Source organism: Marmota flaviventris, chromosome 3, assembly GCF_047511675.1.
Source record: "Marmota flaviventris isolate mMarFla1 chromosome 3, mMarFla1.hap1, whole genome shotgun sequence".
NCBI lineage: Eukaryota > Metazoa > Chordata > Mammalia > Rodentia > Sciuridae > Marmota > Marmota flaviventris.
This window is the reverse complement of record NC_092500.1, coordinates 66,143,349-66,159,122: the sequence shown is the minus strand read 5'-3', so window position 1 is coordinate 66,159,122 and position 15,774 is coordinate 66,143,349. Positions and strand designations below refer to the sequence as shown.

Sequence of the window (15,774 nt, the reverse complement as noted above, 5' to 3'; positions counted from 1 at the left end):
CAACTTCCGCCTGTATAGGGCATTGGATCCAAGAACCACCTTCCCTCCCTTTTTAAAAATTTTTGAGACAGAATCTCCATAAGTTTCTGAGGCTAGCCTTGAACTTTCTTTTTTCTTTTGGTACCAGGAATTGAACCCACGGCACTTAATCACTGAGCCATATCCTCAGCCCTTTTTTCATATTTTATTTAGAGAGAGGGTCTCTCTGAGTTGTTTAGGGCCTCACTAAATTGCTGAGGCTGGCTTTGAACTCTTCAATCCTCCTGCTTCAGCCTTCTGATTTGCTGTGATTACATGTGTGGACCGTAGCCCTTAGTCCCTAGCTCCGGCCTTGAACTTTGGATCCTTCTGCCTCAGCCTTCCACAGGCTTGTGCCGCTACACTCAACTCTAATATGGTATTTGCAAAAAGTGATTTTCATATTACCATTAAGTTAAATTGGCCATATAAATTACTACAGAGGTGAAGCTGCTTTGGCAGAGTAAAACTGTGCCAACTCTGGTACTGTGTGTGAGCAGGCTAGTGGTGCACATGACTGGTGGGTTCTCTGACCCTTTGTGTAAGGGTCAATATATTTAGAACTGGAGTGTAAATGGTTTTATTAATAAAAAGTTTCAGGCATACTGAGATTAGCTCATTGTGATCATCGAGTAGAATACACATTGCTTAAGTATAGTTTTTCTTTGTGACAGTGAATGTATTCAGCAAAAGACTATGTATTGATTTACATTATAATAAACAAGTCATTTATTAATAGAACAAAAATCTCCAGATGGATTCAAGTGAAAATGTTTGAGAAAATAAATTAAGCAAGTGCTTGTGGCATATAGTCTCCTGGGAATATATTGAAGTGAGTCCCTTGTAATCCTCAACCTTTAGGGAGTAGGATTTCTTTGTGATCTCATAACTCCAGTCTAGCTCCTGACTCAGTTTCTTTTTTTTTAAAGAGAGTGAGAGAGAGAGAATATTTATTTTTTTAGTTTTCGGTGGACACAACATCTTTGTATGTGGTGCTGAGGATCGAACCCGGCGATTGTGCTACCGCTTGAGCCACATACTCAGCCCCCCTGGCTCAGTTTCTTTTCTGCCGAATTTCAGGTATTTATAGTGTTCATGAATGATAGATAATTTTATTGTACTTTGCCAGTGGGTGCTTCAGTCTTAGACACTATTCTGAAAATTCCCTGGCTTTAAATCTTTGGTTCAAATAAGAAGAATTCAGTTTCATTTGTCAGTGCTTTCATATTTGACATTTTTCCGATTTACTTGTAAGATAACTTAGAATGTCAAAAGTGGTCTTTGGCAGGGAAAGTTACTTTAGAAATATAAAAGTAAAAATCATAAGTAGAAATGAAAAAGTAAAAACAGGGAGGAGGAGGCCTTGTTTTTTCTTCTTTAATTCTGCAGTACTGTTGATTTAATCCAGAGCCTTATACATGCTACCACTGAGCTACATCTCCAGCCAGGAAAGGGGTCTTAGTGACTCAGTTTTGACTATGCATTGGGCTGTGTTTGTTTTGCACATATGTGTGGACAGTTGGGTGGAATGGCCATTAGTATGCACAGCCGGTCTGGGACTGTTAAACCTTAGAGCTTTCTTGTTCATTTCTTCCTAGTGGATATGTAGGTGCCAAGCCAATGAGGTCTTTTCCCTTTGACATTCCCTTCTTTTAGTGAGGCCTTCCCCTTTGACATTAACTTCTTTTAAAAATTAAGCTAGTCTCTTTAGATGGTTAAAAACATCAATTTCTCCAGTCTTTTGTGAGTCCTTCTTTTCATTTAACTTTTAATCAAAACTAGCATTTATACATAAATGTATACTTTTTTTTTTTTTTAAATGTATACTTTTTATATGAGGTGCCCTACTATACTTAATGTATCTTAGAAAACTTTCCATATCGGCATATGTACATTTTTATTTATGCTGGGAACCTAACCCTTGGCCTTGTGTATGCTAAGCAAGCACAGTGCCATTGAGCTACATCCCCACCCCTTATTGTTTATTTTTGTTCTTTGAGACAGGATTTTACTATGTTGCCCAAGTTAATCTTGAACTTGTAATTATTTTGCCTTGGCTTCCTGAGTAGCTGGAATTATAGGGGTGTATCAACATACCTGGCTTCTACATTTTTTTTTTTTTTTTTAGAGGTCTGGATAGTGCATACCAGAATGAGAGTACCGTCATTTATTTGACAACATAACTTTATTTAATTATTTAAATTTAAAAATTATTTAAAAATTATTTTAATTTAAATAAAGTCATTTGAAAACCTGGCATCTTATACTGAAGTGTTTGGATTCTTTGTCAACATTATGGTGGTTCATGTAAATGATTCTCTTCATTTATCCATTGTGTTAATAGAGTGTGTAGACAACAGCTACTTCAGTATTTTGATTACTATACATAGGAAAAAGTTTAAAAATGAGAATGGTATCTTAATGTAACAATGATAGTTGGTCCTGTGGCCTTTTATGCATGGAGAAATGTTATTAAAAATGAGCATCAGAAGGTATTGTTGGGATATTTGCTGCTGGATGCATCTGAGAGAATTTGAGAGAAGGGTGTTGTGAAAACCTAGTACATGGGAGTTGATGAGAGTAGTTCATGTACTTGTTCTGCTATGTCCTTGACCGAGTCCCGGATGACACAGGCTGGTATGTGTGCAACAAAAGCTGACTCTGGTTTAGCTAAACAATAGAATACTTCACTGATATTTTAGAGCTCTTTTATAATTCTCTTTTCAATCTTTTGTTTTGTTTTGTTTTTCCCCTGGTACTGGGAATTGAACCCCAGGGTTTCTCAGCTGCAAAACAAGTGTTCTGCTCCTGAACTATGTCCCCCAGAGCTATTATTTCTGTCTTTGTGAGTATAAAGTATATGCTTTCTAAAGTGAATTCTCACATTTAAGGAGAAGGTTGAAAACTGAACAGTAAAGTTCTTTTGATAGTTTTTTTGTGTGTCTGTGCAGGGTGGGGTGGGGGTGGTATTGGGGATTGAATCCAGGGATGCTTTCCCTCTCAGCTACATCCTCTGGCCTTTGTATATTTTATTTTGAAACAAGGTCTTGCTAACTTGCCAAGATTGGATTCAAACTTGTGATCCTCATGCCTCAGCCTCCCGAGTCACTGGGAATACAGGAGAGCGCCAGTGCGTCCGGCTTCTTTTGATAATTTTACTCAGTGGCTTAATCATTTTCAGTCTTTTAGTTCTTTCCTTTATCACATATGGCATGTGTGCTTTTTTGTTCCCAGTGAATGGCATGCAGTAAGTCCTCTGTCCGATGGGTCCAAAGCAGCTATGTGACTGATGTAAGATTCTGACAGAACTTAAGTACTATCTTATATGAGTGATGTATTTTATTTCCTTTAATATCATCAAGTCATCTGCACCTACTCACTTGTACATTCTTGAGCAAAAGGGCTTTTTCTTTTTTCTTTAAAGCAAAGATAGATTAGGAATACTGATGATTTATTAAAAAAAAACAAGTAAGTCATTATTAATTAATGATGATACAACCTAGTTCTCAAGATGCACACTTCTTGAACATAATTTTGTTAAGTAGTCTTAATCTTCAACTTAACTTCCTTAAGGAGAATCTAACACAAGTCCTTTTTTTGGTCTCCCTCACCCGCACCTTCCCATCCTCCTCTTAGAGACCTGGAGCATAGTATTTTACCTGACTTTGCAACTTCTCATGTTGTTCTAAGATGTATCCTCATATGATGCCAGATTCTCATGAATGCCACTGCTTCATCTCTCTGGTCATTTGTAAGTGGGCAGTTTTATAGAGCAGCTTTGTTCTCCTTGCTCCCTTATCTATTGAGAATATAAAATCTCCCTTTTCCCTTCTTAATGCTTTTCTTCAGGTGCTTTGATGACAATGATCCTTTACTAATGTCTCTTAAGATATATTTAGATTTATTTTGTTTGGTCCACACATACCAGAAAAACACTAAGTTGGATTTTTTTTTTTTAAGAGAGAGAGAGAGAATTTTTTAATATTTATTTTTTAGTTTTCGGTGGACACAACATCTTTATTTTATTTTTATGTGGTGCTGAGCATTGAACCCAGCGCCCTGCACATGCCAGGCGAAAGCGCAACCATTTGAGTCATATCCCCAGCCCCTAAGTTGGATATTTATATTCTGATTTTACAGATAGGAGACTAAGGGAGGACTGGAAATGATCTGCTTATGGTCATAGCTAGTTTAGTAATGAATCCATCTTGCCAACCAGATTATTTTCTTCCAAAGCCAGTGCTTTTTGTGCTATTCTATACTGTATGTATTGGTTATTTAAAAAGTCTTTTCCTGAACAAAGATAGTTCTTTCTGCTAGGTAAGTTCTTAGTAACCCGTGCCCTTTCTTGCTGGCTACATAATATTTTAAACATTTAAAAAAATTGTTCCTGGCTGCTGAACAGTTTGATTTTTCCTGGGTTGTCACCATCAAAATAATAGAATGGATTTTTTTTTTTATTTTAGAAAATTTTCTAGAAAGATATTAGGTAAAACATATGAACATTTTAAAGGCTCTTAAATACTGCACAGTTGTTTCTCCTGAGGGAATGTTCTGATTTCATTATTTCTTTATTTAACCAGATGTCCACATAACAGAACACAGAATGCTTGATAAGGTATAATTATAGCCTTTATTCAAAGAGATTGGAGTCACTGGATTTATTTATTAGTGTAACAGTTATCATCAACACCATTTTATAAAAATTACCCTTTTTTTCTGTGATGATAGTCGGAGATTTTTGAGGTTGTGATCTTCTGTATTGTTTTGCACTTTTCCTGATCATGTAATTTATGATAACACTTCTGTAAGGACATCAGTATTTACATTCATATTTAACTGCTTCTATTTCCTGCAGCTCACTGACCAGGAAAAAAAAAAAAAAGAAATGTTAGAAACTCTTTTTTTAAAAAAATATTTTTTAAATTGTTGATGGCCACAATGCCTTTATTTAGTTTTTTTTTTTTTTTTTAAATGTGGTACTGGGCATCGAAGCCTCACGTGTGCTAGGCAAGTGCTCTACCACTGAGCCACAACCCTAGCCCAGGAACCTTTGTTTTTAATTAGTAGGCTAACTTAAATGTCTAGGAGAGGGTGCAGCTGTATAGAACCAGAAAGAGCTATTTTCATGATGGTTAGTAATTAACATAGAAGGCAAGTAAATTCAAGAATCATATATGTTTGAATTATAAACATATCTTTGCCACTCAGTTTTACAGTTACAGCTAGGGCATTTGATTCAGAAATTTTTTTGGTGGTGGGGTTGTGTACTAGGAATTGAATCCATGGGCACTTTACCACTGAGCTACATTCCCAGACTGTTTTATTTTTATTTTTTTAAAATTTTGAAACAGAGTCTCTCTCAGATCCATTGCTTAAGGCCTTGCTGAATTGCTGAAGCTGGCTTCAAACTTGTGATTCTCCTGCTTTAGCCTTTCAAATTGCTGGGATTATAGGCATGTGCTTGTAAAGATTCAGGTATCTTTTTTTTTTTTTTAATATGTAATTTTTTAGTTGTAGGTGGATACAACTAAATTTTATTTTTATGTGGTGCTGAGGATCAAACCCAGTGCCTCATGTGTGCCAGGTGAGTGCTGAGCCCCAGCCCCAGCCCTGATTCAAGTATCTTTTGTTATCTCGGATGATTTTCAGAACTACCCTTTGGTTGCTACCGGTTGGTATTAGATGAAGATGAAATATTTTCTGAGAATTTACGATTTTAATTATCAACAGTATCAATAATAGAATAAGTTGACTGCAATTTCCCATAGAAACACCATTATTGTAGTGTGTGCATAAATATGGGTGAAAAGAACATTTTACAAATGAGAAAAACAAAGTTTCCCTGTTATCAGTTCTAAACTAGTTGTACTTCCTGTGCCTGGGAATGACCTAATAGTAAGATGGTGATGGAACAGGCTTTGCAAAGAACAGAGAGGCTGGTCTCTGTGAACCTGTGCTAGGATTAGCTGCCCACAGGCTCATTTCTTAATTTCCATTTGATGGTTCAGGAGAACATTTACCTGCTTTGTTTAGATAATCATTTTTGGGGCTGGGGATGTGGCTCAAGCGGTAGCGCGCTCGCCTGGCATGCGTGCGGCCCGGGTTCGATCCTCAGCACCACATACAAACAAAGATGTTGTGTCCGCCAAATACTAAAAAAATAAATATTAAAAAATTCTCTCTCTCTCTCCCTCTATCTCTCTCACTCTCTCTTTAAAAAAAAAAATAGATAATCATTTTAATTGATTAGTTTAAAAATAGGTGTCTTGTTTTTAAAAATGGTTCTGTATAATTCAGGGATTTCTACTTATTTTGATTTTCCTTCTGAAAATTATATTTCAATGAAGTAGTGTTGGGAGAAATATGATATCTGCCTCTAGTATTAAAGCCTAGAACATGTTTTTAAAATTTCTGAATTCATTGATTTGCATAACTGTTTACTCTTCCTGGAGGGCTCCGCCCAGAAGGCTGTTTCCCAGATATCTGGATGGTTAACTTCTTCTTCAAGTTTCCCTTACATTTCACATTCTTAAATGGGTTCTGTTTGTGTTGTTAAGCTCCATGTCCTATTCCCCTTTTTCTAACTTTTTCCTTAGTGATTTACACCTTCATTCTTTATCACTTATCTACCTATTATGTTTAAAATATATTATCTCTTTCCTCAAATATAAGCTGCACACTTATGTATATATATTATATATTTTTGTACTATACACATAAAAATGTGTGGAACAGGCCAACCAGTGAGAGTCCTGTCATTGAAGGAATTTTGCTTTTTATATTTTATCTAAAATATTTTTTTGTACTTGTTTTCTACATTTTAGCCAGTTTAATAGTGTTTCTGTGCATTCTTGTCAACTCTTTATATTTAAGTTATTTTTTATTGTAACATTTAAATCTCAGCTTGTTGGGCTGGGATTGTGGCTCAGTGGTAGAGCGCTTGCCTAGCACGGGCGGGATCCTCAGCACTACATAAAAATAAAGGGTGTTGTGTCCATTTACACCTAAAAATAAATATAAATAAACAAACAAATAAATAAATAAATCTCAGCTTGTTTCATGCCCATTTTTTTTAGTTTTATTGTTTTTATTTTTTTTTAAATACATGACAGTGGAATGCATTACAATTCTTATTACACATATAGAGTTCAATTTTTCATATCTTTGTATATAGAGTGTGTTCACGCCAATTCATGCCTTTATACATGTACTTTGTTTTTTTTTGCATTACAATTCTTATTACACATATATACCATAATATTTCATATCTCTGTTTATATATAAAGTATGTCTTCATACATGTACTTTGGATAATGATGTCCATCACATTCCACTGCCTTACTAATCCCCTGCCTCCTCCCTTTCCCTCCCACCCCTCTTCCCTATCTAGAATTCATCTAATCCTCCTGTGCTCCCCCTCCCTATCCGACTATGAGTCAGCCTCCTTATATCAGAGAAAACATTCGGCATTTGTTTTTTTAGGATTGGCTATCATGCCCATTTTATAATGCTCATTTTATAAAGACTTCAATCCATTCTTGTGTGATTTTGATATTAGGCACCATCTTCACCTCTGTGTTTCCTGCTCTGTTTTGTCCTGGTGTGGCACAAGTACTGCTCCTGTTATGTATTTCAACATCCTGATCCTGTGATCAGAGAGCAAAATTTCTCATGTTATTAGCTCCTCAGGGCTGGATCAAAAAGTAGCCCTTGGAATTCTGGAAATTCCCCTTGTTAACCCTGAGCAGGTTCATCTATTTCAAATTTCAAGCTTATAAGTTAATGTACTAGAATAGGTCCCACCTTTTCCCCTTTGAGGAATCTAGTAATAGCAAGAAATCCGGGGCAGAAATAAAGACTTTGTACACTCACAAATGATGTAATAGTACCAAAGATTCTTATATATAATTTAATATATATTATAATGTAAATAAATAAGTGTCATCAGTTTAAAGAGACAAAGAGGCAAAGCCATCTCCTGCCCCTTCCCCACTCAACCCAGCCTTTTTTTTGGGGGGGAGGAGGAGGTACCTGGGATTGAACTCAGGGACACTTAACCACATCCCCAGCCCTTTTTTGTATTTTATTTGGAGATAGGGTCTCAATGAGTTGCTTAGGTCCTCTCTGTTGAAATTACAGGCATGCCCTACCATGCCCTTTCCTGTAGAATGTCCGGGTTTGGAAACAGCACTAGGCAAAATAGGAGGAACGGGGAAGGGAGAATATCACAATGAATGAAATGGACACTTGGTTTAGTTGCCATCTGACTGCCTAGATTAACAAAGCAAGTTACTTGGAATTTTTTTTTTTTTTTTTTTTTAAAGAGGGAAAGAGGGGCTGGGATTGTGGCTCAGCAGTAGAACTCGCCTAGCACGGGAGGGACCAGGGTTCCATCCTTAGCACCACATAAAAATAAAGGCATTGTGTTGTGTCCATCTACACTTAAAAAATAAATATTAAAAAATTATTTAAAAAAGAGGGAAAGATAGAAGAAGTAATAACTTTGCACTATTTTAGTAGTGTAGAAGATTACTGGTTGTCTTTCGGATTTTTAAGCTACTTGGTTGTTTTAGGTGATTGAAGCCCTTTTTCCTGCTGGTACTGGACCCAGTGAAGGTCTTTTCTCAGGAACCACTCAAGGATAAATTCACAATGATGATTAAGCCATGGACTGTTTCCAGGCCTTGGCTTGCTGAATTAGAAGAACACTTTGGGGAAATGTTGACCTTGGCACTGACAAAGCACCAAATTCCTTCTCTGCATTGTTTTGCATCTCATGCAAGTTCCTGATGGATTGTACTGTCCCAGATAGTGATATGCATTGAATGTTGTGCTAAATACAGAATAAGCTCTTGAAGGAATTAAATGTAGACAAGTACAGCATTAATTATTTGTAGTACAAAGAGATATATTCTCTGAATCCTTTAAATAGCAAACTCCATAATGCTCTTAAAAGTGATTGATCATATATAGTTATTAGATACAGTTTTAAGAAACAAATTATACTAAATATAATGAGGAATATATATATATATTTGCATATATGCAAACATATCTAACCTCATTTTATTTCCTCATGAACTAACATTTTCAAGTGGCAGTATACATGTCTTTTTTTTTTTAAAGGGAGGGGGAGAGAGAGAGAGAGAAAGAATTTTAATATTTTATTTTTTATTTATCGGCGGACACAACATCTTTGTTTGTATGTGGTGCTGAGGATCAAACCCGGGCCGCACACATGCCAGGAGAGCGCGCTACCGCTTGAGCCACATCCCCAGCCCTGAGTATACATGTCTTAACATGTTCTGTATACGTGCATGTAAATGGCACTGTCATAGATTCATATTTTATGGCTTATCTTTAAAAGAGTTATCTTTTATTGGTTAGTAACCACATTGCATTTTTGACAGATGTTGTGATACCAGTTCATTGAAATTTTAAAAACTTGCTTTGTGGTCTGGTATATGGTCAATTTTTATAAATGTTCTATTTGTTTAAAAAGAATATGTATCAACGAGAGCTCCACAAGAGAATTAAGCTCCACAGAAAATTGAGTAACTTTCTAGTTCTTCCAAGGATGGTACATAACCAGCATCATTTCACATGCACAGGAGATAAGTCCTCCATTTTTTAAAAAATTTATTTATTTTTATGTGGTGCTGAGGATCGAACCCAGGGCCTCGCAAGTACTAGACAAGAGCTCTACCACTGAGCTACAACCCCAGCCCTAAGACCTCCATTTTATGTGATGAGAAAAATGTGATGAATTGCTTAAGATTATTTATAAATGACTTAGAAGTTTGTATACAGACATCCACTAGTGTGGCCTGTTTACTAAATGACAGTATATTTTGAATAGCAGTGATTTGATTCACTGAATTTTAGATGTTTTTAGATTTTAGATGTTTTAGATTTTTGAGATTTTTCTTAAAAAAACTTCATTGAAATTTACCCATTTAAAGTATGTATAATTCAGTGTTCTTTGAAGTTCACAGTATTGTTATAACCATTACCATAATCTTTATTAGTGCACCTCCCCAAAAAGAAAGCCCCCTATATTCATTAGCAGTCACTTCTCATTTCCCACTACACATCCCCTGGCAACCACTAAAATATTTTCAGGTTCTGTGCATTTGCCTATCTGGACATTCATATAATGGCATCATATAAATGTAGTCTTTTACTTAGCATAGAATTTCCAAGGTTCATCCATATTGTAGCACGTATCAGAATGTTATTTCTTTTTATTGCTGGATAATATTTCACTGTGTAGAAATACTGTATTTTGTTTATTCATTTATCAGTTGATGGGCATTTGGGTTGCTTCCATTTTGGGGATATAAGCAATGCTGCTATCAACATCCGTATACAATTTTTTTTTTTTTTTTTGGTAAATGTGGGTGGTTTTATCTGAGGAGGTTTTTAAAGCTTCAACATAAATATTACCCATTACAAAAATTCAGACAACCCACATTAGTGTCTTTTCATTTGTGATTTTTTTCCCTGAGATTTTTTTTTTTTTTTTTTAAATTTTGGGTTGGAAAGCCTACTAATAGATCAGTGAATCCAGCTCTAGTACTCTTTTTTTTTAAGAGAGAGAGAGAGAGAGAGAGAGAGAGAGAGAGAGAGAGAGAGAGAATTTTAATCTTTTATTTTTCGGCAGGCACAACATCTTTGTATGTGGTGCTGAGGATCGAACCCGGGCCGCACGCATGCCAGGCGAGTGCGCTACCGCTTGAGCCACATCCCCAGCCCTTTCCCTGAGATTTTGATGTTAGTAGGAAAAGAGTTGGTGGAGAGGGGAACTAACATTTATTGAGTGTGCAAACTGGACTAAGCACTCTGCTAGGAGCATCGTGTACATTATTTTACTTAATTCTGTAACAATCCTTTGCATTTCCTTTACAGATGAAAAAACAAAAACTTAGAAGCCTTAATTAAATCAACGAAAGTGGCTTAGTTAATAAGTGACGAGCCAGGCTTAGAATCTAGATCTCTTTGACTTCAGAGCATCACACAAATTTGGAAGATTGGATTTCTAAAAACACTTACAAAGGGTAATCAAATTACTTTTCAGCAAATCAGGCCTTTCTGATGATATATCTTCCTTTCCTTGACAACATTCATTTTCTGTCATTGTAAAGAAGGTCATAATTGTATGCCTGTTGGTAACATAGTTAGTAGTTTTAGGATCTTTTGAAGGTGAGGGTCTTTTGTCAGTGTTTATACTGAATCATGATGGAATATAATCAGTAAAAGTAAAGATGATCTAGCCCAAGCTTGAGGAATTTCCTGGAATTTCTAATAGCTCTGTACAGCAGGCTCTTAATCTGAACACAGAGGAAAAACATTCTTCTCACAGTTTGCTTATTTCCAGGCGGTAGTCCTTCAACAGTTAGCAAATTAGAAATTGGAAGTTGTGTTTACATGTCTATTTTTAACTCATAGCTTATTTTGATAATGTTTTGATGGGGGAAACTCATAGCATATCAAATGGTTGCAGTTTTTAACTCAGTAATGAAAATAATTTAGAAAAATTATTTGTAGTGAAAACTCATGGAAAAAGCATGTATCAGAAATATTAGCACTGTCTAGATCAACTAGTTCAGGAATCTGAACTTGTGTTTTTAAATGATTTATTAGTTCAAGAGTTTCTGTGAAGTACTCTGATTTCAAATAAGTAAATCATATTTACTTTGTGACATTTCAGCTTGATCGAAACCTTATTTATAAAGCCAAGACTGGATACAAATAAAGATTTATCAAGAATATTAACAGTGAAAAGTTTGTAAGGGGTATATCTTACCAACATAACAGTTAAGTTAGTTTTGAAAGTTTTAGTACTGTGGCTTGTGGTTCTGGTGTGGACACTAGTTGTTTGCTGCCACTGACTGATAATGGTGTCATTTTCTATGTAGCTGTGGGTGTGATACAGGTAACAGGTTTGGGAGGTCCCAAACCTCCCAAATAGCAGGCACTTAAACAAGGTAGAAATTGATTTCTGGGTCATGCAGTAGCTTGAACTGGTATTAGTAACTCTGCTTCATGAAGTCATCAGGCTTTAGGCTCTTTTTATTCTGTTCCTTCATCTTTCTTGGGTCTGGCTCGCAACCTATTGCCCAAGATGGCTGATTACTACAGTACTGCTTTAGTCATCTGGAAGGGAGGAAAGGAAAGGGAGGTCATTCTGTTTCTATTTAAGTGTAATACCTGGAAGTTGCACAGATGTTTTCTATCACTTCCACATTGAACAGACATTGGGTTTTTGACCACTTAGCTATAAAGAGACTAGGAAATGTGTTTTTATTCTGATTGGTTGTTTTCCCAGCTAAAAATGTATTTATGGAAGACAAAAAAAGAGATTCTGGACTGCTCTCTCCTTAAACCCTTTGGCATACAAACTATTGTGTTTGCCTTTTTTCTCCCCTTTTATGCTTGACATTTATAATGATGTTTCCTCCTCTTTCATGTTCTGTGAAAATATCATGTCTGCATTCTTTTTTTTTAAACTGTTTTTTTTTTAAGGCATTGTACCTTTATTTATTTAATTTTATCTAGTACTGAGGATCAAACCCAGGGCCTCATACATGCTAGGTGAGTGATCTACCACTGAGCCACAATCCCAGCCCAATGACTGCATTCTTAAAGCCTCATTCTGAAAAAACTATAGTATGAAAATATTTGTTTCAAATGAGAAAGAGTAAAGAAATAGTATTTCAAATTCACATCCACAAAGTGTTTTTTTTAAATATTTATTATATTATTTAGTTTTAGATGGGCACAATATTTTATTTTTATGTGGTGCTGAGGATCAAACCCAATGTCTCATGCATGCTAGGTGAGCGTTCTACCACTGAGCCACAACACCAGCCCCCGCCACAAAGTATTTATATATAATCTTTATTTTTATGTGGTGCTGAGGATTAAACTTAGTGCCTCACACATGCGAGGCAAGTGCTTTACCATTGATCTACAGCCCCAGTCCCCCCACAAAGTATTTTTAATGCAAGAATTTTAATAGTTTTGAAAATTTTGAATAATATAATAAATAAGTATATGTTTAATACCTAAAAATAATCGAACAAATTCAACATTTGATGACATCTTGCTTTTATTCTAGATTAATAATGGTTTTCTAACTGCCAGCATCACTGTCTTTATTTTTTTAACTTTATTTTATTTACTTATTTATTTATTTTTATGTGGTGCTGAGGATCGAACCCAGGGCCTTGCATGTGGGAAGCGAGAGCTCTACTGCTGAGCCATAACCCCAGCCCAACATCACTGTCTTTATATAGAGTGCTTAGACTGCTTAATATTCACACTTCTGCATACTGAGACCTTGAAAATTTATAATTTTTAAGTAATGTTACATTCAGATATGTGCTAATATTTTGTTATTTTGGGAAAAAAGAATGCTGTGGAGAAGTTTTTGTTATTATTGGGAGTAGTGGTCCTCCCCCTCTTTTAATCCCTAGTTTGTGATTAGTACATTGAGTGAAGTACAGGAAATATCTGTTAGAACTCTGAAGTATTATTCCTTGCATTGTTGTTTTTGCTATTTTAGGGTAAGGAATTCATTGTGTGTGTGGTTTTGTTCCCCCTCCCTGTGTGAAACTACAGGAAAGAAGTAGATTTTTCTGTAACAATATTGGAGACATATCTCTAGGGGGACAATAAACACACAGATTATAGAAATAGAGAAAGCATGCTATATCAACCAAACCAAAAGTTACACCTCAAACATTGGTGGGTAAGTGTTTATAAAGTTACAGGTACTTTTAAGAATTCTTAGACATACCATCATCCCTCTTTTTTTTTTTTTTTTTAAAGTTGTAGTTGAGTACAATACCTTCATTTGATTTATTTATTTTTATGTGGTGCTGAGGATCAAACCTAGTGCTTCACACATGTGAGGCGAATGCTCTACCACTGAGCCACAACCCTAGCCCTCATCCATCTCTTTTAAGCACTATTTTACCTTGTAAGGGCATCAGCTCTTACACTACCAAAATGCCATGGACACCTTTCTTATAAGTTACATAGCTGCAAGATCATTTTTATTCTATTTGGTTGCTTCTCCACCCTTCCTCAGTAGCTTCTGTTACTGAGTGTTATTAACATTTAACATTTATTCTTTTGCTGAGGCTGCATTGAGGTGTGTGGATTGTTTTTATTTAATCTTTAAAAATAGTGACCACCAGCAAGTTATTTTAAATTGGCCATGCTAGGCTGGGGTTGTAGCTCAGTGCTAGAGTGCTTGCCTAGCACAGGTCCTGAGGCCCTGGGTTCAATCCTCAGTACCACATAAAGATAAATAAATAAAATAAAGGTATTGTATCCATCTACAACTATAAAAAACAATTAAAAAAAAATTGTGCCATGCTAAAGAAGAACCAGAAGCAACAGCTGGCTGTTTTTGTTAACTCAGGGTGAACCCTGTGGGGTTAAGGAGCTCTTCTTTCCTTCCCATCAGTGCTTCTGATGTTTTTTTCGTCTCCCTGTCCCCCAATAATCTATTACTTCAGTCATTCTTTTACCAGACTGACCCCTCTGAAATTTTACCACCATGTACCCCAAAGTCAGTCCTGGACCAGCATTAATCTCTTCATGTAATCTCTGCCCTTTCTCCCTTGCCTTTAATGAGCACATGGCAATTTCCATTTTTAGTGATTCCTATAAAACACAATCTTCAGTCTTCTATATTCTTTTCTTTTTTTTTTTAAAGGGCATAACAGAGGTTTGGGATCCCCCCCCCACCACCACCACCATCAGGGATTGAACCCAGGGGCACTTAACCACTGAGCCACATTCCCAGCCCTTTTTTGTATTTTATTTAGGGACAGGGTCTTGCTAAGCCTGGCTTTGAATTCACAATCCTTCTGCCTCAGCGCCCTGGGCTTTCAGGCATGTGCCACCAGGCCTGAGTAGCAGATGTTTATTTAGGAAAGTAGATGAATGTTCAAGAGAAAATGAGGACAATGTCCAGAGAGCCTATGAGGTAAAACAAAGAATATACATTCAAGGGAGAATGTGGGCTGTCCCCAGAGGGATAACTAATCAAGTATTCTTGATTATTTGTTCATGGCTTTGTCTTTATGTCTAAGTTCATAGAGAAGAAAGGTAGGACTGAGAATTAGGGAGGAGAATTAGTTTAGGAGGGAACCTTTCCATGTTCCTGGTAGCCCTTCCTGAATTCTTTGGAATCTTGTTACTTCTTTCAGAGAATGTGTTCTGTCATCCCAAGATAAATTCTCAGTATATTTCCTGTAAATACTTTTTAAATTATAGAAGTTAGGTTGATAGTGCTGCAAATCATTTATTCAACTAGTATTGTTGATTGCTTCTGTTCTATCAGATTCTTGCTTCCTTCTACTCTTTTTTTTTTTTTTTAATCCTCCCATCCCCCTACTCAAAGTTATTCCAGCCATTAGGCTTCTCCTTGGGACTACTGGAGAAAAATCACAAAACTGTAGAAATTGATGCCACTAAAAAAAGTTCTGTTTTCCTGTCTCCCTGGACTCTCAGCACTGTCTGGGATTAGTCAACATTTTTTTGAGTTAACTTCCTCTGCCACTATTAGAGGCATTAGAATGCCATGTTATTGCTTTTTTGTACTCGGAACTAAGAATATCACATGTATTATCTCTTAATAACATGTAGGTTTTATTATCCTCATATTAAAAGAGGAAATTGAGCCTTAGAGAGATTAACTTTTTCAGATTCAACTGGATAAAAACTGGGGAAGAGTGT

The 15,774-nt window shown here is 36.1% G+C and overlaps 1 protein-coding gene across 5 annotated transcripts in view; it reads left to right on the top strand.

Moving 5' to 3' along the window:
- The window catches only part of Dip2b (disco interacting protein 2 homolog B), a 236,066-nt gene that overhangs the window by 85,644 nt on the left and 134,648 nt on the right, over positions 1–15,774 (top strand). The window lies entirely within an intron of this gene.